The 27,016-nt window shown below is 38.3% G+C and overlaps 1 protein-coding gene across 2 annotated transcripts in view; it reads left to right on the forward strand.

The window, feature by feature from the left end:
* The window catches only part of LOC148758628 (uncharacterized), a 438,105-nt gene that overhangs the window by 344,283 nt on the left and 66,806 nt on the right, over positions 1-27,016 (forward strand). The window contains exon 5 of one of the 2 annotated variants that reach the window (XM_088797071.1): positions 20,387-20,515. The exons of the other annotated variant lie outside the window; for it this stretch is intronic. The gene's annotated coding sequence lies outside the window, so the exon portion shown is untranslated. Of the gene's footprint in view, positions 1-20,386; positions 20,516-27,016 lie in introns of those variants that run through there. 2 annotated transcript variants of the gene reach the window in all.

Below are 27,016 nucleotides of genomic sequence, written 5' to 3' on the forward strand. Positions count from 1 at the left end.
ACATACAGTCTTGAGAATAAAGAGAAAACTTTGCATATAGTTGGTATAGGAATAAAAGAAAAGATGTGTGATCCCAGTGAATAATCAGGGCTGTGTCAGGACAGAAGAGAAAAGATTTTCCTTTTCATCAGTAAAAGAAGTAGCTGTAAAGAACACAATATTTATAGCCCTGTAGAGAGATGTGGACCAGATCTAGGGCAACAAACCAATCAAAGTTAGAGAATGTTGTGCCAGGTTCTCCTGATCGAGTCTGAAGCCCAGTATTCAACAGGCAACAGGGAGGTGATCTATCTGTGTCATTGGAGATCTGAACAGATACGTGTTCTGTTGTTTCAAAATATTTCTCTCTGCTTTTTCTCTTTCCTTTTACCCTTCCTCTACCCTGCCCACCTTTTACTCCTGATACGTGTATACAAGAGAACACACCAGTCATATTATAAATTGAAAATACCTGGCTTAAAATTATAACCAGGAACATTCAGAACTCAGTTTATTCTTCATATGTACTAAACAGGTTGATCATGGACAAAATCATTGTTTTCTTGGCCTCTATTTCTTTTACCTATATGAATTCATTAAGTGTTTATACTGTGTTAGAATCTGAGTTGAACTCTTGAAAGATATTTTCTGATTTCATCATTACTCTCTGGTCCAGCACGACAAGGTTGTGGGAAGCGAGGAGGGCAGCACAAGGTTAAGAAAGACAGTAGACAAGAATAGAGGGCAAGCAGGGCCAAGGGACTGCAGCCTCAAGGACTGAGACCCAAATTGGGCCAATGAATGGCTTTTATTTGTTAGGTGTAGAAGTAAAAGAAGTAAAGCTTGTCAATCTCAAGATCTGTGAATCTCATGCATCACAATAGGAAACTGATTTAAGCCAATCACCCTTGCCTGCAGGCAGTTGAACCATAAGTCCCAGGATAAGTACTTCCCCAGGGGACAAAACCAATATGAATCTATATGAATCGATGGACAGCACCTCACTGACTCACTTCCCCTGCAGCTTCTGGGAAGGAATGCAGCCACAGAGGCAGATGCTCTCCTTAGCCTGGGGAAGGTGGGGGGCTGTGCCCACCTCTAAGGACCCCGCAAGTTCCCCAAATGGTCCCCATGTGGCTGTGTCTGGCTTGGGTTGCCCCCCTCCCCACCATGGGAAGTCGTACCTGTCACTGACTAGCCACCCATCTTTCTGGGGCCAAACAGGGAGACAATGTGTAAGCAAGAAGGTGAAGCAAAGTCCCTGAAAGGATCCATCTCACAGACTCTCCTTTCTTTAGGGGCAGGTACGAGGAGACAGACAGATAGGCTGCTGTGTGGCAACACATTACAATAACTTCTGAATGGATTATTATTATTATTATTACTAATATGCCAGTATACAGATGATAAAACTGAGGTTTAAAATATTTATTAACTTTATTACAGCAATTCTGTTGATGTCGGAGTTGAGAGCTGGACCTATGTCGATCCCATGTATAACCTACCCTCTTCCATGATTTACTATATTGCTTTACTTAACATGGATTATTCTAAATTCCATGTTATGATTATAATTAAATTGCATAATATATGCAAACAGTCTTCCGTAATACATGCTACATAGTAAATACATAACTAGGGAAGCACCAAGACAAAAAAATTGAACAAAGCAGGCAGGGCAGGAAAGTAGGAAACGATTTGAGCTTCTCACAGTAAATATTTTCTATGAGATGGAATTCATAAAATTGACTTTTCTTTTTTCTTTTTAGCTCCTATAGAAAATTAATTCTGTAAAAGTAAATAGACTTACTTCTTAGAGCAATTTCAGATTTACAGAAAAACTGAACAGAGAGCTCCAATCTACTCCCTCTATACCCACACACAGGAGAAAAAAATGATTTTTACACTCTCACAGATCAAATGGAATACAGAAAGCCTGGGTGTTTTTCTTCTATCATATTCTGTAATGCTTCTGACAGATAAATGAGATATCAGCATGTGGTTTGTACTCAAATGTTATGATGAGATGCATTCAGTGAAAAGTAAGGAGAAAGGTGACACATTGCAATGGAGAAGGGCTGCATTCTTCTCATCACTGCATTCTGTACTTATTGGCTCTGGGGATGCTAGTCTTGCTAATGGACGGCCTAGCCTCAGTCATGGTTTACTCTTTTGTGGCCGTCCCTTCTAAGGCTGAGGGAAAACCTAGTGGCATTGCTCCATTTAACAATTAGTTTTTTCCCACCTTGTGAGGAAATATGTAGATGTGTTGTAAGGAATCCTACAATGTCATAGTGGAATTCATCATGTGCATAATAGCATTCATTTTGTGGCAGAACATCCTCATAAGTGATAATTTTTTTAAATGAAGGGATAAAGTTTTCCTGTACCTTATCTAACATCATTACTGTGACAAAAAGTCTCATGACCTGCTCCAGAATTGTGGTATATGATATAAATAGCATTACTCTCAATTGAATCTTTGAGCCCAGGAAAGCAACATAAGTTGTAAAGAGCACAACGTTTTGCAGCTGGGGACCTGGTACAACAACAGCAGAAAATACTCATTTGCCTCATAGATCAGTGTTTCCTGGATGGTTAATATTTTCTTTTTTATGTAGGACATCATCACCTGGGACACCCAAGAAGGAGATGTTTATTGATTTGAGAATTTTTGCTATTTCTAATGTAGTGATTTATTGTTATAAATGTCATTCTAAGCACTGCTTTACGTTTTTTCTGTTGTTATTTAGTGGTGTGTTCTACAAATATCAATAAGGTCAAATCGGTTCATAGTGTTGGAAAAGTTGTAAAAGTCTGCTGAAGTCTGATTGCTTACTCTATTACCTGTTGAGCACAAAGGGTTAAGATCTCCAAGTATAATTGTCCATTTTTCTATTTTTTAAATTTTAGTTCTAACAGTTAACTCAAGTAGTTTGAAGTTCTGTTACTAGATGCATGCACACTCACATTGTTATGTCTTCATGGTAAATTGATCTTTTTGTAATTATATACTATACCTCTTAATTTCTTGTCTGACATTAGTATAGCTCTTCGATATTTGTGTTTCCGTGTATATCTTTTTCCATACTTTTACTTTTAATCTATGTCATTATATTTAAATTGGGTTTCATGCAGACAGTATATAGACAGGAGTTTTTTTTTAAATCATACTAATAATCTCTGACTTTAAATTTGTGGGTTTAAACCATTTACAATTAATGTAATTATTGATGTAGTTAGATTTTGGTCTATCATTCATTATTCTTTTTTTGTTTGTGCTCTGGTTTTTTCCTTAGTATTCTATTATAATTTATCTATTTGCTACTTGACAATTTCTTTTGGTATTGTGTTTTTAGTGGTCTTTTTATGATTGCAGGATGACCACAACCTAAACATTCACAGTCTACTTAGAGTTATTATTTCAATGTTTCAAGCAAAATTAGAAATCTTGTATATGCTATTTTATGCTCCCTACCTTAGGTTATAGTTGTAGTTATCTCCCATCATCAGACTTTGAAAACTCCACCAGGCCATGTTATAATGATTGATTTCTACAATCACACTCTTTTTAAGTAAGAAGAGAAAACTAGTTTCTTGTATTTTACTATATATTTACTATATTTCCTGCTCTTTCTTCATTCTTGAATTTCCTAATTTTCCTCTGATATCATTTTCCTTCAGCAGAAGAACTTTCTTCATTATTTATTTTAGAGCAGCTCTGCTCACAACAAATTCTGTTATCCTTTCTTTGAGATAACCTCTATCCTAGTGTAATTTCTGTAGCAAACATTCACTATGAGAGAATTCAGAATTGGAAGGTTTTTTCTATAAGTATTTAAAAAATATAACGACAGATACATCATGTGGACTCTTGCAGGTCATTGTATAGACTTTCACTTCTATTCTGAGAGAAATGGGAATCTATTGCAAGGATTTGAGTAGGGGAGTGACATAATGTGACTGATGTTTTAAAGGATCTCATTGGCTGTTTGTTATAGATTGAACGTTTGAGCCCTCCATTCCAAATTCATATGTTGAAACCCCACCTCGCTATGTGATGGTATTAGGGCATGAGGCTTTTGGGAGGTAATTAGGATTAGATGGGGTCATGAGAGTGGAGCCCACAAGAATGGGATTAGTGCTCTTTTATAACTCCCAACAGAACTTGTTTTTTTTTCTGCTGTTCTCTGTCAAATGAAGATACAATGAGAAATTGGCAGTCTGTAGCCTGGAAGCAGGCTCTCACAAGAATCCAACCATGCCAGCACGTTGATCTCATACTTCTAACATCCAGAATTGTGAGAAATAACTTTCTGTTGTTTATAAGCCACCCAGTCAATGGTACTTGTTATACCAGCCCAAACTGAGCAAGACACTGCTGCATTAAGAAGGGACTATAGGAGAACAAGCAGGGAGACCATTAGAAGGTCTCAGAGTAATTCATTTTAGAGATGAGGATGGCTTGACCAAAGAGGTAGCAGTGGAGATTGGAACAGAGGTCAGATTATGGTTTAATTTTTAAAATAGGGACAACTAATTTTCTTAATGTATTAGACATAACCAGACAAATAAGAGTCAAAATAACTCTGAAGTTATTACCAGAGATACTGAAAGAATGAAGTTGCTGTCAATTGAAAAGCAAAAAGTAGTGGAAGGAGCATGTTGGAGGTGAGTTCAGAAGGTGAAAGATGAGAAGTTCAGTACTGGGCACATTATATTAGAATCCTGACCCTCTAGACTACAGTACCTCCAACGGGAAGGAGAATATCATTACAGGTCTGTCTGTTCTGGATATTGTCTAACATGACCCAGTAGTAAAAGAAGGAACATGCTAAAGTTCCTGTTTTATCCCAGGAGCCAAGCACGCCCTAGAACTCTGCGCCTCACCCTGCTCATTTTCATCAAATGAGAGAACTTGCTAAAAACAGTCAGGTTATGTCCCTGAGTCTCTGAAAACTCCAGTGTCTCAGGAGGTTTGTGTTCAGCTCCCCCTGCAGTCTCAGGCACTGTGTCACTCAGAGCACAGAAGTAGACACCCGAGTCGCTCCAATGGGCTGATGATTTCCTCAGGTGGAAGGTGCTTTCACTTTTCTTAAATTCAGCCTGGAAATCTTTGATGCCATTAACCAGGGTGTTCCCTGTAAAGTACTTGAGAAGAAGCTGGAGGTTTTGATTGGGGTATTGGACATACCAGAAGAGATAAACAGATCCACCATAGGTAGAGGTATAGTTGCACCTCAGCTCCAGAGAGGTTCTTTCAGAGACAGTGATGTGACCATCAGGCTGGCTCACTGAGTCGGCTCTGGTTCCTCCTGCAACATCAATGTGGAGTTAGTGAGACTAGGACAGACCTACCTCTAATGAGACTGTGTCTCTGGTCAGAATCCAATCAGAACCATGTTCCTTCCATGGAGGCAGAAGCAAGGAATACAGTATTACTTACTCACTGTGAAGAGCATTCCAAGCAGCAGAAGGGTCGCTGAGAACATGCCTAGGCAGTGAGAGAGCTGAGCTGTATTCTGGATGATCTCCCCTGAGGAGCAGGAAGGAATGTGACCAAGTATGCTGAGTCCTTTTAAATGCAAAAATCTGAGATTCAAGAGATCCTGCTTAGGCAAGTTCTAGAGGCTGTTGTAAAAGATGCTTCCTTGGCAATGACTGCTCCTCGTGGTGAGTCTGCTCAGAATGTGCACCTCGGTGAGCTTTGAGGTAAAGACGTTCATAGGAGTGAGGTGAAACTTTTATTAACTGAGACATTTCCAGTTTATGCAATATGTCCCCCTGGTGGTCAAATGTAGAAACAAATACAGACAAGGTTTTTTGTGCCCCATATCCTTCCTGCTCCAATCCTGGCTGGAATTTCTTAATTTTATAATTTGTAAGAGTGTTTATGTACATTTTTTAAAATTTCGTAGTGGGAGACATATGCATGTTAAAAACTCACCTTCTATTACAAATGCTCTATGATTTTTTATTTCTAATAATCAAACTACTTTGCTTGGTATCTATCTAGTTTTTCTATTTCTTCTTGAGTTACTTTTAGTAATATATGTTTTTCTACTAAATTTTGCTTTTTCCTAACGGTTTTACAATTTATTGGTTCAAGGATTAGTAGCTTTTTCTTAATAAATTTTAAATTGCTACTGTAATTCTAGTTATGTCTGTTTTTTAATCTTTCTTATGATTGTGTTTATTAGTTTCCTGACAAATTACCACCAACTTGGTAGCTTAAAACAATACACATTTATTCTCTTACAATTCTGAAGGGAGAAGTCCAAATCAGTGTCACAGTGATAAAATCAAGGTGCCAGCTGGTCCGTTTCCTCTGAAAGCTGCAGAGAATAATCTGTTTTCTTGCCTTTTCCAGCCTCTGGAGTCTGTCCTAACTTTTGCATCACGTGGCCTTTTCGCCCCTAGTTCTGTCATCACATTGCCTTCTTTCCTCTGACTCTACTGCCTCCCTCTTATTAGGACCTTTCTGATTACATTGGGTCCACTTGAATAATCCAGAATAATCTTTCCTTGTCAAGATCCTTAAATAATCACATATGCAAAGTTCCTTTTGCCATATAAGATAATATATTCACATATTCCAGAGATTATGCGATGGGCATCTTTCAGCGTCATTATTCAGTCTACTATATTAAGTACTTGATATTGTATTATAAAATATTGGTCTATTTTTCAGCTCATCAATAGTAGCATTGGATTTCCCTATTTATTGCCTTGTTTTTGTTCCTGTTTGATTAATTTTTTTACTTTATTTTTTATTAAAGTATAATTATACAGTGTAATAAATAGGTCATAAGTATAGAGTCAGAGGAGTTTGAAAATTGCACACTTATAAGCCACACCCCTTTCAAGCTATAGAATATTTCTTTCACTCCACCCAAATCCCTTGTGCCCATCTAAAAAATTTGCAACTCACAGAGGTAATGATTGTTCTGCATTATTTCACTATAGATTAGTTTGCTTATTTTAGAAGTTCACATAAATGTAACGAAACAGTATGTTTTATGTCTGGAATCTTGCTAGGCATTATGTTACTGAGGTTTATCCATGCTGTTATGGGTATCGGTGGTCCTGTCCATTTCATAGCTAACTAACATTGCAGCGTGTGTGTGTGTGTGTGTGTGTGTGTGTGTGTGTTTGTGTGTGACTATTTTATCTGTCGTTTTTAGATATTTTCCCTAGTTTATTGTTATTATGAATAAAGCTGCTATGAACATTTCTTAAAGTTTTGGGGGACATATGTTTTCATTTCCCTTGGGTAAATGCTTAGAAGTAGAATCGTTGGGTTGTGGTAGATGTATGTTTAATTCTATGAGAAACTGCTAAAGTGAAGGTCCAGTTTATACTCCAATTAGCAGTGTTTAGGAATCTGGTTACCGACCTGCTTACTTTTTATTTTGAAATAATTTTAGACTCACATAGAAGTAACAAAAACATTGCAGAGTTCTCTTGTACATTTCAAACTAACATTCCAGTGTGTGTTTTCTCCAATGATAACATCTATGATCCAGTGATCATAGTAGGATGATCAAAACTAGGATTAATACAATGCTATTAAACTGCAGACATTACTCTGATTCACCAATTTTTACATGCACTTTTTTTGATGCATAGCTCTAAGAAATTTTATCACATGTATAGTTTCATGAAACCACCACTAAAATCAAAATACTGTTCCATCACCCTAAAGAAACCCTCCCTTTGCACACTTTCCCCATTCTTACAACCCCTGATAACCTCTGGTAAACACTGATCGTTTTTCCATCCCTATAATTCTGTCCTTTTGAAAATTTTGTATATGTGGAATCATACATTATGCATAGAATCATGATGACCTAATAAGTGCAATCATATGTTATGTAGCCTTCTGATATTGATTTTTTTAGTCAGCATAATACACTTGAGATCCATCCAAGTTGTTGCATGTATCAATAGTTCATTCCTTTTTATTACTAAATAGTATTCCACTGTATTAATGTACCCTAGTATATTTATCTATTCATCCAATGAAGAACATTCGGTGATTTCCATATTTGACCACCACAAATACAGCTGTCATGAATTTATTACAGTACTTTATTCATTTTCTATAGCTGCTGTAACAAAGTACTACAAATTAGAAAGCTTAAATAACAAAAACTTATTGTCTCACAGTTCTGAAGGCCAGAAGTCCAAGATCAACGTACCAGAAAAGATGACTCCTTCTGAGGGCTCTGAGAAAAAATCTGTTCCATTCCTCAGCTTCAGATGATTTGGTAGCAATCTTTTGTGCTCTTTGGCTGTAGAAACATCACACCCACCTCTGCCTTCATCTTCATGTGATATTCTCCCTGCATGTCTGTCTCTGTGTCTAAATTTCCTCTTTTTATAAGGACATCAGTCATATTGGATTAGGGCCCATCTGATGACCTAATCTGAACTAATTACGTTTGTAATGACCTTATTTCCAAAGAAGGTCACATTCTAAAATACTAGGGATTAGGACTTCAACATATAAGTTGGGAGAGGCACAATTCTACCCATAACAGCATCCATAGGAAACTACAATATATTGTCTAAAATGTTCCATTTCCAATAAAGCTTATGAGACATGAAAAGAAACAGAAAGTGTGACTCTTACACAGGTAAAAAATTGGGCAATACAAACTGCTATGGAAAGGGTTCAGAGGTTGGACTTAGCAGAGAAAGTTTTCAATGTACCTAGTTTAAATATATTTTTGAAAACTAAAGGAAATCATGATTAAAGAAGAAGGTATGTTGACAGCATCTCATCAAATAGAGAATATCCATAAAGAGGTAGAAAGTGTTTTTGAAAGGAACACATGGAAGTTCTGGAGTTGGAAAGTATAATAACCAAAATGAAAAATTCACTAAAGGGGCTCAATTGTAGATCTGAGCTCCCAGAATAGGAATCAGTGAACTTGAAGGTAGATCTACAAAGATTATTCAATCTGTAAAACAGAGAGAAAAAAAGAATAACGAGAAATGAACACAGACATAGAGAAATATGGGACATCATTAAGAACACCAACATATGCATAATGGTAGTACCAGAAAGGAAGGAGACAGAAAGTAACAGAAAAAAATATTTGAAGAAATAATGGCTGAGAACTACCTCAAACTGACAAAAACCAATCTACTCATTTCAGAAGCTCAATAAGTCTATGTGGGATAAACTCAAAGAGATTCACGCTCAGACACAGAGTAACAATGTTGAAAGATAAACAGAATATCATGAAAGTAAAAGAGAAAAACAAATCTTTACATACAAGGTAATTCTAATAAAATTAAAAACTGAGTTCTCAACAAAAAACAATGGACCCAGACTATTCAAAGGAAAACCCAAAAAGAAAAAATACCATCAATGAGCAATCCTATAATTGACAAAAGTATCTTTGAAAAATTAAGATTAAAAAAAAAAAAGATATTCCCAGATAAATACTAACTGAGAGCATTCATTGCTCTCAGATCTGCTTTACAAAAAATAATAAAGGAAGTTCTTTGGCTAAAAGCAAATGACCCCAGACAGTAATCTGCATCCTCACTCACACATCATTAGAGGCAATTTTTTATGTAATTATAAAATACAGTATAATTGCATATTTATTCTCCTTTCTTCACTTAACTGAATTAAAGAGCAATTATATAAAATGATTTGTATCTAATTGCATTGCTGGGCCGATTACATATAGAAATGTAATGTATTTGACAATAAAAGTATAAAGGTAGTTCAAACCTGTTTTGGGACAAAGAAATGACACCAGATGGTAACTTGAATCCACAGGAATAAATGAAGAAAACCAGAAATGGTACATAAGAAGGTTAATACAACAAATCCCATAAATACATACTTGTTTTCATTTTTTTTCTCTCATCTTCTTAAAAAACATGAAGATATAAAGATATAAAGTAATAATTATAACAATAAATTGGTTGTTTATAACATATATAGATGTAATATGAATAAGAATTATAGCACAAAAAGGACGAAGAGGAAATAGAACTCCATAGGAGTAACTTTTCCATATGTCACAGCAATTAAGTTAGTAAAATTTTAAAGTATATACTAATAAGTAAGATGCATGTCATAAACCCTAAAGTAACCACTAAGAAAATAACTGGAAAATGCAGTGAAAAGTATGAGAGGAATTAAAATATTACACTAGAAAATATTCCCTTGATGCAAAAGGAAGCAGTAAAGGAAGAACAAAGGACCAAAAAAGACATGGGACATATAGAAAACAAAACTAAAATGACAGACATAAATCCAACTATATCAGTAAGACCATTAAATGTAAATGGATTAAACATTTCAGTCAAAAAGCTGTGATTATCAAACTGTTTTAAAAACTGATATGTAATTATATACTATCTACAGGAAACACCCTTTCAATTCAAACTTAAAAATTGGTTAAAACTAAAAGGAAGGAGAAAGATATCATACAAACAGCAAACAAGAGATCTGGAGCTGCTATTATATTATTAGACAAGATAAAATTTAAACCAAAAAATGTTACTAGAAATGAAGTATTTTATGATGATAAAGGTCCAATCCATCAGAAAGATGTAACAGTTATAAACATATATGTACCTAACAAGAGAGGTAATTATTTAGGTAATTATAAAATACAGTGTAACTCTGTATTTATTCTCCTTTTGTGTCCTAACTGAATTAAAGAGCAATTATATAAAGGGATTTTACATGTATTTTGGTAAATACGTGGAGCAAAAATGGACAGAATTGAAGGGAGAAACAGATGATTCAACGATTATAGGTGGAAACTTCAATATTTCATTTTCAATAATAGAACAAGTAGGCAGAATATCAACAAGGAAACAGAAAAGTTGAACATTATAAACCAAGTAGACCTAACAGACATCCATCCTATAGCAACAGGATACGCATTCTTCTCAAGCATGGAGGCAACATTCTCCAGGATAGACCACATCCTAGGATATAAAACAAACTTTGAGAACACCGGTGGGACTTAGTTGAATGGAATATATATACATTTTAAAGTGTTTCCAGAGATTTGTCAATATATAAACAGTCAGCAAGTTTTGTTTGTTTGCTGTGCTGCTCTAGCAGTATGGGATATAAGTACCTGCATTTGTCTTGGGACATATTGCGGTGAGGCTGACCTGAACTTCATTGAGACACCCACTAAGTGGATGATTGTGTAATAACATCTTTACTGGAGTAATTTTTCTGTTCTTTTTATTCCTTTCACCTTTTACTCTTTTGGGATCCAGCATACTGTGGCTTAAATATTTATATTAGTTCTGTCCTCTTATCAGCTACTCTGCTAGTTCCAAGTGAGAGGGATATAGTGCAGGAAGAGGAGTAGACTGAGAAGGAAAGATAAAGACCAAAGTCTCCAACCTGTAAGGCCCAAAAGTATCTGTGGTTAAAACCCTACCAGTGTGGGTTAGGAACATTAAGCTGTGTAAAGGCTGTGTGGGGATTTTGTGATGTGATTGTGGTTGGAGGCGGAGCTGAGCCCAGCGGAGGTTTGTGTACAGGCTGCAGGTGCCTGGGGGACACTGTGGCTCCACGGCACAGAAATAAACGGCTGAGTCTGTGGTCTGGGAAGAGGAAATGTGCAATGAGCTGTTGCGTTCTTTAGGGTCTGTCGTAGCGGTTAATCTTCCATTCACCTTTGTCCCTGAAGAAATGTAAAACAGGTTGATGAGATCGCCCCCAGGATTTTGGCGAAACCACTGCACATTGTCCAGAGAGGTGGAAAATTTGCACCGCAGCGTAGAACTGGCTCCCTCCTGGAGGCTCAGGGCTGTGGGGCTCTGCTCCACCGGCGCCACTCTCACACCTGATGAGAGACAGAGAAACAGTCACAGGCGATGGGCACTATCACACCCACAAAACCCAGAAAAGGCCCTCATAAATTAGGAAAAGGGTAGAAAGTCTGCAAGATTCATCAGTGACTTTTCCTCCTCTCTCCTTCCCTCCCTCAATAATACTCCTTTCAGATGCCCATCTGGGACAGCCCCAACTTACAGCAAACCTGGGTGCACAAAAGCGCCAGCACAGTGCCCAACAGCCTCTTCATGATGCTTCGCTTTGCTGCTCGGGAGATTTTCACCCTCAGGTATATTTAATTATACCCTGCGGTGGTGAGTGGCAGGACTGGGCTCTGGAACTGTTCCTGCTCCTGCGACCAAACAGTCTCACCCGACAAACCCTGCCAGGCTGTGACAGGAAGCCCCGCCCCCCAGCCTCACCCCCACTGAGAATGTGCTGGAGAGCAGTGAGAGAGAGAGGGGGGACAGAAAGATCCTTATTCTATTACTTGAGGGACATTGTCTGAGAATCCTGGATGAACTATTGTGTGAGAAGGAAAGGGAGGCCTCCTCCCTTATCTATGCTAATTCCAGTCTGGGGAGGATCATAGAAAGAACATCCACAGTTTTTAATCCAAATAACTTGGTTAGTGTTCTAACAAACGGATCTTTACTAACCCATGAATTAATTCTATGAGTGTCATTCCAGTCATACAAAATAATAACAACAAAAATGTTATGTATTCTCTACTTAATGAATTCCTATTATTGGAATATATGAAATATATGGATTGGGACTTTCCTGGAATAACCAAGACTTGTGGGAAATATTGTTATAAGAAATGAACCTAATAAGCCTGTAAATTGTGAGAAGAAAATTAGGATCAATTTACACGTTGCTTTTATGTATTTTCCTTGCTGCTGTATAATATGTTTTGTTTTTCTAATTTTTATTGTAAAATCGTCCTGTGGTTCAGGCTTGCATTTCAGTCAACCTGTTTTCTAATACCTCTGTCTTCCTCTTTTCCTCCCACTGTCCCTTCTCGTTACATTTCTACTTCCATATTCTCCTTTTTCCCCCTTACTTTCTTTCTCTTTCCTCACTTTGGTTTTCTAGTTACAGGAAAGAGACAGAAACAATATTGAAGAAAAAAAGGTGGCATTCAATGGTTTGGAAATAATTTTGAAACTGTGAAATGGAAGTTCATATTTCCCCTGATATCTAAATATTTTAGGCAATAAAAGTTTAGAAAATTCTGAAATCTATACTTCGGAATTCTCCATCCTCCCTTTTGCTTCATGTGACTCTGTTTGCTCCAGGAGTCTTTTCTGATAGATAATGATAATGACGTAGATCAAGATAATGATAACAATGTAGATACAGACACATGCATCACAGCCACCAACTGCTAGTACTTGCATCCAGGAATAAGGCGAAGCTATTAATTGAAAAGTATATTCGCAAGAAGTATGTTTCTTATGTGCTGATAATGATTCCATTTTTCTTCACACACAAGTTTTTTCCCTCTTTACTCTTACTGGCACTCATTTGCACACTCATACAATTTCTCAAATCTTTCAATGACTATTTACAGCTAGGTGCCTCACAGTAGTCCTTGGTTTAAGAAAAGCCTAATTGACTAATACTTTGGCTCAGCCTCAGCCCAGCCTGCCTTTCTAGGGCTGTACCTGTGGACTGACTTGAAGCTCCAAAAGTGTCCACAAGGACAGAGATTACATACAATAGATAGGACAATGCGACGCCACAGTGCCTTTTTATGGAATTAAATTATTTTATATAATGTAATTTTCTGTAATAATAGGAAAATAATCCAATTAATTCTTACCTATGAACTTATAAAACCTGAGCCCTCCAATGTGATTTAATCCAGTTTAGCCATTATATTTAAGAGTATTCTAGACCTGGGAAAATGCAAAAATAAATTAGGCACTGTATCTTCCTTCAGAAAGTTTGTGATATAGTGGGAGAGACAAATATTTCTGTAAATGTAATAGAAGCATACCATACATACTACATGAACAACAGTAACAATTACTTCAGGCCTATGTTACAGGAGACCGTTCAGTGAAAGATGTGATATTGCATGCCTTCTGTGGAGGTGACAAGAGAGGAAAATAACAAAGCAAAGAGGAATGATCTTTGAAAGGTGACCCTTTATTTTAAATGCAAGGAACAGAAAACACGATCAGGTATGTGGACAGGGCCACTAGCAACACACACAGACTACAGAACACACACCACACACAGAACCCGCACACATACTAAAGAACACAGGGTGTGTCTGTCACTTGAATCTGGGCACAACGTGTTACCTTAAGCAACTAACACCATCCAGACTCAGGGAAAACGTTTCTTAACATACGTTAACATTTGTCCTTGAAATTGCATTTGAATATCAGAAAAATTTGTAAGTTGTACTGCTACTGACATAGAAGGCAAACTGATTTGGAATTTGGGGGATTTGAGGGAAGAGAAAATAAAATTTAATAACTAGACCAATCTTTATTTCTGGTCTGACATTAATATAGCTCTTCAATATTACTGTTTGCATGGATATCATTTTCCATACTTTTACTTTTAATCTATGTCATTATATTTAAATTGGGTTCCATGGAGAAAGTATATAGACAAGTTTTTTAAAAATAAAAAATCATACTAATAATCCCTGATTTTAAGTTTGTATTTAGACTACTTATAATTAATGTAATATTGATATCTTAGATTTTTGTCTATCATTTTATTATTCTTTTTTTGTTTGTGTACTCTTTTTGTTCCTCAGTATTCTGTTATAATTCATATATTTGCTACTTCAGTGTTTCTTTTTGTATTGTGTTTCTAGTGGCCTTTTAATGATTGCAGAATGACTACTACTGACACGTTCTCAGTCTGTTTAGAGTTATTTCAATGTTTCAAACGAAATTAGAAATCTTACAATTGTATGTTATTTTGTGCTCCGTACTTTATGTCACAGTTGTAGGTGTCTTTCAAATTCAGACTTGAAAACTCAACCAGTCAATATTATAATGATTGATTGCAATAATCATACATATTTTAAGTAAGAAGAGAAAACTAGTTTCTTGTATATTACCATATATTTACCATTTTTTGTTGCTCTTCCTTCATTCTCGAAGTTCCTAATTTTCCTCTGATATCATTTTCCTTCTGCTGAAGAACTTTCTTCAGAATTTATTTTACAGCAGCTCTGCTTACAAAAAATTCTTTCAATTTTCCTTCATTTAAGATTATCTTTATTTTAGTATAATTACTGTAGCAGACTTTCAAGAATACAGAGTTGTTGTTTTTTTAGGAGTATTTTAAAAATATAATGGCAAATACATCACATAGACTTTTGCAGGCCATTGTAAATTCATTGACTTCCATTATGAGAGAAATGGGAATCTATTGCAAGGATTTAAGGGGTGTATGACATAATGTGGCTTATATTTTAAAGGATCTGATTGGCTGCTTGTTATAGATTGCACTTTTGAGCCCTCCCCTCCAAATTCATATGTTGAAACCCCACCCCGCTATGTGATGGTATTAGGACATGAGGCCTTTAGGAGTTAATTAGGATTAGATGGGGTCATGAGAGTGGAGCCCACATGAATGGGATTAGTGCTCTTTTATAACTCCCAACAGAACTTGTTTTTTTTCTCCTGCTCTCTGTCACATGAAGATAGAATGAGAAAGTGGCAGTCTGCAGCCTGGAAGCAGGCTCTCACAAGAACCAACTGATCTTCTAACATCTGAAACTGTGAGAAATAACTTTCTGTTGTTTATAAGCCACCCAGTCAATGGCACTTGTTTTAGAAGCCCAAACTGAGCAAGACACTGCTGCATTAGGAAGGGGCTATAGGAGAACAAGCAGGGAGACCATTAGAATTCTCTCAGAGTAATTCATTTTAGAGATGAGGATGGCGTGACCAAAGAGGTAGCAGTGGAGATGGCAGCAGTGGTCAGATTATGGTTTAATTTTTAAAATAGGAATGACTGATTTTCTTAATGGATTAGATGTAAGCAGAAAGATAAGAGTCAAAAATATCTCTGAGGTAATTACCAGAGATACTGAAAGAATGAAGTTGCCATTAATTGAAAAGCAAAAAGTAGTGGGAGGAGCATGTTGGAGGTGAGTTCAGAAGGTGAAAGATGAGAAGTTCAGTACTGGGCACAATAAATTAGAATCCTGACCCTCTAGCCCGCAGTACCTCCAAGGGGAAGGAGAATATCTTTATAGCTCTGTCTATTCTAGATCTTGTCTGACATGACCCAGTAGTAAAAGAAGGAACATGTTAAAGTTCATTTTTTCCTCAGGAGCCAAACACTCCCTAGAGCTCTGCTCCTCCACCCTGCTCATTTTCATCAAATGAGACAACTTGGAAAAAACAGGTCAGGCTGTGTTCTTGAGTCTTTGACAACTCTAGTGTCTCAGGAGATTTGTGTGCCGCTCCCCCTGCAGTTTCAGGCACCGTGTCTCTCCGAGCACAGAAGTACACACCCGAATCTCTCCAATGGGCTGACGATTTCCTCAGGTGGAAGGTGCTTTCACTTTTCTTAAATTCAGCCTGGAAATCTTTGATGCCATTAACCAGGGTATTCCCTGCTACGTACTTGAGAAGAAGCTGGAGGTTTTGACTGGGGTATTGGACGTACCAGAAGAGATAAACAGATGCACCGTAGATAGAGGTATAGTTGCACCTCAGCTCCAGAGAGGTTCTTTCAGAGACAGTGATGTGACCATCAGGCTGGCTCACTGACTGGGCTCTGGTTCCACCTGCAACATCAATGCGGAGTTAGTGAGACTAGGACAGACCTACCTCTAATGAGACTGTGTCTCTGGTCAGATTCCAGTCAGAGCCATGTTCCTTCCATGGAGGCAGAAGCAAGGAATACAGTATTACTTACTCACTGTGAAGAGCATTCCAAGCAGCAGAAGGGTCGCTGAGAACATGCCTAGGCAGTGAGAGAGCTGAGCTGTATTCTGGACGATCTCCCCTGAGGAGCAGGAAGGAATGTGACCAAGTATGCTCAGTCCTTTTAAATGGGAGAATCTGAGATTCAAGAGATCCCTGTTTAGGCAAGTTCTAGAGGCTGTTAGTAAAAGATGCTTCTTTGACAATGACTATTCCTGGTGTTGAGTCTGCTCAGAATGTGCACCTCAGTGAGCTTTGAGGTCAAGTCTTTCACAGGAGGGTGGTAAAACTTATTAACTGAGACATTTCCAGTTTATGCAACATCGCCCTCTGGCAGTCAAATATAGAAACAAATATTGGTACCTCGGTTTTTGAACAAAATCCATTCCGGAAGACCCTTCAAGTTCTGAAATGTTCGAAAACAGAGGCATGGTTTCCAATAGAAAGTAATGCAAAATCGATTAATTTTTTTCTATGAGATGTAAGCAATGTAGGACATTGAAATGATTTGTCCAGAACTCTCTGAGGGTTAACTCTGTGTCCAAGGTCACCTCAAAGCACCTTTGGAACAGTGCTTTGGTGTAAAGCTTCTTAAAATTAGATATGACCTGTTGGTCCATGGTCTGGATGAGAGGAGTTGTGTTGGGGGGAAAAAACTTCACATTGAGAAAACTGAACTCTTCCATCAACTCGTCCTCTAAGCCTGAGGGCAGCATTATCCATAACAAGCAGGAAATTCATTGGAAGAATTTTGTCGTGGAGGTATTTTTTTACCCTTGGCTTGAACACTTCATGAACCCACTCAACACAAAATTATCTGATTACCCAAGCTTTGCTGTTTGCCCTCCACATCACATGCAACTTGCTTTTTATAACATTGTTTTTCTTAAATATCCTGGGGTTCTCAGAATGGTAGACTAACAAAGGCTTCAACTTAAAATCCCCTCTTGCACTCCCACAAAATAGAAGGGTTAGCCTGTCTTTCATGGGCTTGTGTCCTGGCAATGATTTCTCCTCCTTTGTTATGTAGGTCCTTTTGGCATTTTCTTCCAAAAGAGTCCTGTCTCATCACAGTTGAAAACTGGTTGGGGAAGGATACCCTCTGCCTCTACATAATCTTTAAATTCCAAAACAAATTGGTGGGTGTCTTCTTTGTTGGCACTGGCAGCTTCACCATGTCTCACCACATTGTGTTTGCCACTTCTCCTCTCAAACTTTTCAAACCACCCTCTACTTGCCTTGAAAATATCACTCTCAGCACTTGTTCCAGGGGTGTTTTTGATGAGGTCAGCATGCAAATGTAAAGCTTTTTCACAAATTATGCTCTCAGAAATGCTGTCACTGGCCAACTGTTTTTCATTTATCCATATGAAAAGCAATTTTTTCCATTTCTTCAATTGTTTATGTTCTTTGTCTTGTAAGTGTTTTAACAGTTCTTGCAACATTGGCTCCTTCAATGGCTTCTTTATTTTTTAAGACGGTACAAATTGTAGAGTTACCAAACTGCATTGCCAGATCACATACACGGACACCACTTTCATGTTTGGAAATAATTTCCTTCTTCACCTCTATTGTTGTTCTGTTAATGATTCTCTTGGCTTTGCAGCTTTTATCCATTTCTCACAGCAAGGGGTGATTGGCAGATGGCTCCTGAGATGAGATGAGCACTGATTGATTGCACACAGCCACCAAATAAGCCCAAATGTCACCTCCATGTTGCGCGGTGCTCAGGACACAACAGCCGACAGCTAGGCCTCAGGCTCTTGCACTCAGCAGAAGCCACGTGACATGTTCAACTTCCGAGGCTTGTTCGAAAATCGAAGCATTTACTTTCGGTTTACAGCGTTAGAAAACCGAAATGTTCGTCAATGGAGACATTCGAAAACCGAGGTACTACAGTAGAGACTTAAGGTTTACTGTGCCCCATCTCCTTCCTACTCCAATCTAGCTTAGCATTATAATCTGTAAGAGTGTTTTCATATAGAACCCTTTCAGAAGCCAAGGGTCCTTTATTTAAGAAATCCACTGTTAATCCCCCTTAACCTAGTCAGCAAACAAGATGGATATAAGGCACAATGAGGTCTCCCATTTTCTCAGTTGGCATCCTCTCCATCAATAAACTTTTCCTTACTCTAAACTCTGACACTTTGAGTTTTGGCCTTCTAAGTGTCAGGTACATAAATTTGGGTTTCAGTTACACTATGACATAAAGAGGCTGTGAAACATTATGTTGCGGCAATGCACAAATGAGTCAAATTTTGTCCTTGTTTTTGTTCTGTGACTTTTATTTCTAGCTGTTCAGCGTTGGCTAAAGCCATAGAATCGTTTTTGGAAATATTGACCTTTAATCACTGCTGGTAGTGATGGAGACCTGATTTGGGAAGTAGACCAGCACCAGGAACAGTGATGGCTCTTCTTTTGTGTTGTTTTACTTCACCAACACTAGTGTCCAGTGAACCATAGGTTCTCCTCACTGAGTCCTCTGCTATACAGCCTAATTCTACACATATTCAAATAACATAACAGACTCACCCATTCCAAGTCTGATGGTCAAACAGATTCAATACTATCTTATGAATGATTTTTTATTAACAAAAAATCTTTCCATTTGTATGTCTCTTCAATGGGACCAGTCTAAGGGATTTGTATGCAATTCAATATTGTTTTCAATATATGTATTATTTTTTTCCTCAACATGTCTTAATGACGGTAATAAAAGTTTTATATTGAGAGAGAGAGAGCAATAAGAACATAATTTAGGAAGCTGAACAGGAGCTGGATAAGTCGTTATTTATGTAGATGTCGAGAAAGCTGAAACTCTGTCTATTAGATGAAGAGGCCCAGAAGTAAGTTAAATCACATTGCCAAACCCACAAAAGCTCCAGAATTAGTCGCCTCTAAAGTACTAATGGCGTGTTAAACTGATAGAAAGTTTGGAAATCTCAAAATGAACACAGTACCAGATACTCGGCCTACCTCATATACCTGGAAATTACAAATGAAGACACTTAGATCATACAGTTCAGTTATTTATTCAATATCACAATCATGGTAGAAACTGGAGGATAGATCAAGTTTAGTAGTGAACTTCTACTACCAATGCTTCTTTCAGTATCACAAGTGATTTTTTTAAATGCAAATAATCACATATAAAAAGTAATGAAATACAGATGTTCATGTAGGGTGCAGGTTGAACTAAACCAATATCCAAATCCCCTGTGAAATAAATGAGGCAACATTGCCTGTCCTGGTGTGAAACATGCAGGATTCCATGCCAGGTGTGTGAGAGAGGGCATATCCACATGTTCCATTCCTGCATGTCAAGAAATATGTTCGAAAGATTAGCTCTTAGAAAGTAGCAAAAGTGAGGGGTAAACATTACCTTAGTTTAACCAGAGTAGTTCAGATAGGTTTGAATACCCATACCCATCTAGTTCATTGGGAATCCTGCCAAAGAGGAGGCAAGGGATCTGACTGTACGGCAAATACATTGGTGGGAGTCGAGCTTAGTAGTGTTCACTAAGGGTCCAATTAGTTGAGGGACCTACAATGACTAGAATGCTTGTTTATCTGTGTTTGCTGTTCCGCCTTGATTATTGAAAACACTGTAATTCATTAGATGTGCCTTTTCCACCCCACACATGGCTTTCCGTCCACACAGGTACCAGATCAGCACCAGCCACGGGTTTACGTATGGGCTGCAGGTGCCTGAAGAGCACTGTGCCAACGGCGCAGAGGTATGTGGCTGAGTCTTCAGGCTGGGATCCTTTGACGTACAAGTAGCTGTAATGTGTCTTAGTATCGAGAGTGGCTTTAACTCGTCCTTCCTGCTTTTCATCCCTGTTTGATCTGAACAGAAACAGGATCTGGGGGCTTTTTGCAGGTTCCCATCTGTACCAGTGTAAAGCATAAAAAGAGCCAGAAGGGAAATGGCAGGTGAAGTTGGTGCTCTTTCCTTCCTGAACGTGCAGTGACTGAGGACTCTGTTCCACGTTCGATGCGCTGCTCACTCCTGTTGAGAAAGACAGGGTCAAACAGAGAAACTGGTCTCTCTACAGTTTTCATTTTCTTCACACATTCCCCAATAAAACCTAGAGGTGCTGGATTCCCCATCGTCCTCCTTCCCCATCAACCACCCCAGATGGTTCGGAATGTCTTCAGCAACCCAAGGACTTACTGTCAAGATGAAGCCATAGGATTAACAGCGAGGCTGGCAAAAGATACTTCTCCATTTATCCTCCCCAAGTATCCTCAGCAGAATAACGTTCTGCAATCTAGTTCTGTGCAATATTCTGCTTCAGAAAACAGGATTCTGCACCTGGTTGCCCAGCCAATCAGAGAGACAAACTCTGGCAAATGTCCTAGAAACACACCAATCAATTCTGCCCTAGATTCAGTTACCTGTGGTTCAAAAGGAAGGATGAAATGCTGCTTTCTTGAGGCCAACTTTATAAACATTAAGGAAATCTCCCCATAAGTTCACAACACAAAGGGATGACAATCTTTCTGAAGTGGGCTGCCTGATCGTGAACTGCTTTTAAGTTTAGAGCGAGTTGCAGGTGGGATGCAGTCTGTGATGGGAAAAGCACTTTGGTTAGGATCTTCTACATGAATTTGCAAAAAAAATGTTTTAAACTTTCAAATCACCCCAAATTATCAATGTCCACTCATATTATGTGCTAAACAATCTTTTGCTTTTTGTACGTTATTCTTATACAAATTCACGCACTTTACAACCATAAGACTAAAGCTCAGAGATTAATTAACTCAAGGTGTATTATCCGGTATACTAAGAAGTGGAACATACAAGATCTGACAATTAAGTTCATGAACTCATCCTAGAAAAAGTGCTATATACCTCATTGCTACACATGGTCACCTTCGAAGTACTCTCCTTGGGAAGCTATGCACTGATTCCACCCTTCAGAGCAATTTTGGAGCTCTTTTTCTGGAATACCATCAGAGTTGTCATCATATTGTCTTTGATGTCCTGAATGTCATCAAAATGTCTTCCTTTCAATATTTTCTTTATGTTTGGGTAAATAAAGAAGCCACTGGGGGCCTGATGAGGTAAGTAGAGAGGGTGTTCTAATACAGTATTTGTTTACTGACTAAAAATTCCCTTACAGACAGTGCCGTGTGAGCTGGTGCATTGCCATGATGCAAGACCCATGAATTGTTGGTGAAAAGTTAGGGTCGTCTAACTTTTTCATGCAGCCTTTTCAGCACTTCCAAATAGGAAACTTGGTTAACTGTTTGACCAGTTGGTACAACTTCCTAATGAATAATCCCTCTGATATCAAAATAGGTTAGCAACATCATCAGAACAAATTTGTGAACTTAATTGTCAGACCTCATATATACATTACAAGTAGAAAATGATAAGAGAGCATTTTTTCATTTAAAAATAAATCTGAGGCAGGGATTTAACTTGGCATCTAAAGGATGATCGGGCATGGGATTAGGGAAGGGGTTATTCTTGTGCTTTCTTTTATGGTAAAATTATCATTTCCATGTTTGGGGAAGTATGAAGTTGGAAAAAGGGAAGAGAAAATGTGGTGCCTGTACCGGGAAAGCAAAAATATCACATGAAATCTCTAGCAGGTTTCTGATTATGTCTCCTTGGTCAGAACTATGCTACTTGCAACACCTGGTTGTACAAAGTATGTGAAATGCAGTTTGGGCTTTTCTGTTTTAAAACCTAGGGATATAGTTGCCCAAATCAAAATTGAGAGTTATGTTAATATGGAAGCAAAGAGAATGGTGCTGAGGTTGGTCACTTTCGGTGTCTGTCTTCCTGACTACTAAGGTGGGGATTCAGGATATTAACTCATTCCACCTGAGGAGTCGGTGAAAATGTCGCAGTAGGGATAACCTTTATTTAGAGGAACTAATAATAATATTATTAACGGGCATTTACTGAGTATGTATCTATACCTGGGACTTCATAATAAAATTTTGTGTATTATATCTCATTTAATTCACTGCAACCAACAAGACAGGTGTTCTTACTAACATGTATTATAAGGAAGCGTAGATGAAGATAAATAACTGCACAAGGAGACAGACCTAGAAAATTGCAAAAACAGAATTTGAACCTGGGGCTATTGTGACTCCAAAACCCATGTGCTTTGCACTATATCATCTTACTTTTGAGAACAAATAGGAATTGTTCAAGGATAAAAATGGGGCAGTGGAGGGCCTGCCCCGTGGAGGGAACTGTCAACTTCTATCTCCTTTAGCCTTGTAAACTTGAAGTTATTGCTCTCTGCCATTCAAAATCTAATCCCCAAACAAATTCAGTGCAAATAAAAGCTACTGTAGTTAATGTTTAAGCCCTTTCAGAACCACCAACTGGAGATATTGCTTCAGAATCACAGTTGCTTTGTTATTGGGGTGTACGTTGGTCATTTTTCTGTCAAAAAAAAAAAAAGAAGTAGCCACTTTCTTCTAGTTATTTTTAAATTTTTATTAAGTATAGTTAACATATAATGGTGTTTCAGTTGTAAAATGCAGTGATTCTACATTTACATACCTTATGATGGGATCACCACCATATGTCTAATAGCCATCTGTCACCATACAAACTTATTATGATGTTATTCACTATATTCCCTGTCCCGTACATTACATCCTCATGACTGATTTAATTTATAACTGGAAGTTTATACCTCTTATTTCCCTCACCTTTCTCTCTCTTCCTCCCAACTCCCACCCCTGTGGCAACCATCAGTTTGTTCTCTGTATCTCTAATTGTTTTTTACTGTACCTCTGCCATTTCCTTCAGTTTAATAAACTTGGGAGGTAGCGGTTTCATGAACTCCAGAGTAGTAGAATAAAGCTGCAAAATTATTTATGGATGTGCCCTTGTACTAACCGTTTCTAGCTATAGTCTTTGGGAAAACAGAATGACCGATGAGAATTATGGTACACTTAGTCTGATTTCTTCCATTTGTCCCTCCATATGGACTCTCTTCTTCCCCTCACTGCTTACCCTGGGGAGCTTTAGACCCAAATTTTTACCAGTTCAAGTAGAGAGCTGCATTTCCAGAAGTTTGTCTTATAGCAGAGGAATCTTGTTCTCCAGTGCTTGTGGGACATGTTCTGGAAAGGCAGCAGAAGCGGTTCTGTGAGGGAGTGAGGTCGTAATCATTGTTCATGACAAGAGGTGTGTGAGGAGGAGCTGGAGGATGCCACAGCAGTGTGACTGGGGCCTGCAGCAGAGGCTTTGTGTGCAGGCAGCAGGTGCCCCCAAAGCACTGAGCCCCGCACAGAGGTAGGTGCCCACATCCCAGGCTGGGCTGCAGTGATGAGCAGGGACCTGTCCTTTCTTGCTTCACCAAACTGAGACCTTAGTCTGTTCTGTATCTTCTTGTCTCCACCCTTAGCCAATGTCATTAAGAGGACAGGACCTTTCCCAGGCTCCTGTCTGTACCATTGAAAGGTGGTGAAAGTGCTTGAGGAGTTGCAGTACACAGTGACACTTTCTCCCTCCTGGATGCTTAGAAACCGAGGCCTCTGCTCCAGCTGCTGGCTGCTCTGCCCTGTTCAGAAACAAAGCAGAAGACACTGGGAAGGGAATTAGGGACTTTTTCCCAACCTGAAATGGGTTTGCCTCCCTCCGTCCTCCCTTCTCCCTCCCTCATTCTCCCCCTTTCGTCCTTCCTTCTTTAATTCTTGCTCTCACTCTGCCATAAAATAAACTGTCCTCAAGGGTTTTCCATCCCCTAGGATTTCCTCTTAATTTAATTGGGAACTTCTCAAACTCACATGCCAGTTGAATCCAAAAGATCAACACCAAGAATTTCAGGCACATCTTTTCTTCCTCTCACAAGGCAGCCCTGGACACTGACCTCAGCTGCTCTTGACTCATCTCCTCCTGAAAATGGCTCATCTGGGCTAGAGTAACACTCGCCACCCACGCTGATCTAGTAAAAAGGCAGAGGCCTCTGTGTGGCAGCCAATGGAATCATTCACTCTCTACTCCCCTCCCTCCAACCTCTAACTCTGCTTTGACTTGGGGAAGGATTCTGCCTTTTGAAATACTACCCTCCTGTGGAGAGATAGAAAAGTGATTTCCTTTCAATAATGCTTCTTCACTCTGACTTCTTCCCTGGCTACACACCAGTCCTGATGAGGGTTGGCGGAGAGAAACCAAGTTCAAAGTGCCAGTTCTGCATGTGTGAGCCTCTTCTCAGAGCCACAAAGCTCTGCAAGGGTGCTTAGGACTCATCAGAAAACATAGAATATAAAAATAATTCAACACTAAGTCATTCGGTGGAGAAATGATAAATTCTGACTACGTGATTTGATGTTGGAGTCAGATACACTTAAATGAAAACTATATCATTGCCATTTATCAGCGCGGCCACTGCAAACCATTTTTTAACCCACTCATGCAGTTGTTTCCTATTCAGTAGAATGGGGTTTACATTACTTATTCCGTGGGTTATGCCCTGAGGATACACTGAGACTACATATATAAACCGGATTGTGTCTCTATCAACCCATTTAAGTGATTTCTTGAAACTCATCACTATGCTTCCATTTCCTTCTCAACAGGCACACAGCAAAAGGCCCTCTGGGTCCTAATCCAGAAAAATCCAAACACACTTCACCATCATCAATCCCATTCCCATATTTTTAATTCCCATGTTAAGATCTGCCAGGAAATGCCCGCAGCTATTGAAGGTGACAGTGGGAGAGATAAAAGTATCAAAGAGTTATTATAGGCTGAGGTTTTAATGAAGTGAAGCTCACACAACACAGGAGATATGGGCACGAAAGCTTCCAGTGTCCCCCTTCACATAGAGTCTCACCCATTGAATAATGGAAAAAATCTACCTAGCTTCATTCCTCTCTTACCAACTGGCTTACATACAGTCTTGAGAATAAAGAGAAAACTTTGCATATAGTTGGTATAGGAATAGAAGAAAAGATGTTGTGATCCCAGTGAATAACAGGGCTGTGTCAGGACAGAAGAGAAAAGATTTTCCTTTTCATCAGTAAAAGAAGAAGCTGTAAAGAACACAATATTTATAGCCCTGTAGAGAGATGTGGACCAGATCTAGGGCAACAAATCTGTGAAAGTTAGAGAATGTTGTGCCAGGTTCTCCTGATCGAGTCTGAAGCCCAGTATTCAACAGGCAACAGGGAGGTGATCTATCTGTGTCATTGGAGATCTGAACAGATATGTGTTCTGTTGTTTCAAAATATTTCTCTCTGCTTTCTGTCTTTCCTTCTACCCTTCCTCTACCCTGCCCATCTTTTACTCCTGATAAATGTATACAAGAGGATACACCAGTGATATTATAAATTGAAAATACCTGACTTAAAATTATATCCAGGAATATTCAGAACTCAGTTTACTCACCATAATGTACTAGATGTGTTAATCATGGACAAAATCATTGTTTTCTAGGCCTCTATTTCTTTACCTATATGAATTCATTAAGTGTTTATACTGTGTTGAATCTGAGTTAAACTCTTGAAAGATATTTTCTGATTTAATCATTACAGTGGCTTCTGAATGGATTATTGTTATTATTATATGCCATTATACAGATGATAAAACTGAGGTTTAAAATATTTATTAACTATATTAGTGTAATTCAGTTGATGTCAGAGTTGAGAGTCCGACCCATGTCTACCCAATGAATAGCCCTACCCTCTTCCATGACTTATTATATTGCTTTACTTAACATAGATTATTCTAAATTCCATTTTATGATTATAATTAAATTGCATAATATATGCTAACAGTCTTCCATAATACATGCTGCATAGTAAATACATAACAGGGAAGTATCAAGACAAAAAAATGAAGAAAGGAGGCAGGGCAGGAAAGTAGGAAATGATTTGAGCTTCTCACAGTAAATATTTTGTATGAGAACGAGCTCATAAAATTGACTTTTCTTTTTCCTTTTAGCTCCTATAGAAAATTAATTCTTTAAAGTTAATAGACTTACTTTTTAGAGCAGTTTCGGGTTTACAGAAAAACTGACCTGAGAGCTCCAATCTACTCCCTCCATACCCACACACATAGGAAAAATTTGATTTTTACACTCTCACAGATCAAATGGAATACAGGAACGTTGGGTGTTTTTCTTCTATCATATTCTGTAATGTTTCTGACAGTTAAATGAGATATCAACATGTGGTCCATACTCAGATGTTATGATGAGATGCATTCAGTGAAAAGTAAGGAGAAAGGTGGGCACATTGCAATGGAGAAGGGCTACATTCTTCTCATCCACTGCATTCTGTACTTATTGGCTCTTGGGAAGTTAGT

Source organism: Rhinolophus sinicus, chromosome 3 (assembly GCF_057876585.1).
Source record: "Rhinolophus sinicus isolate RSI-liver-muscle chromosome 3, RSI-T2T, whole genome shotgun sequence".
In the NCBI taxonomy this organism is placed as follows: Eukaryota; Metazoa; Chordata; class Mammalia; order Chiroptera; family Rhinolophidae; genus Rhinolophus; species Rhinolophus sinicus.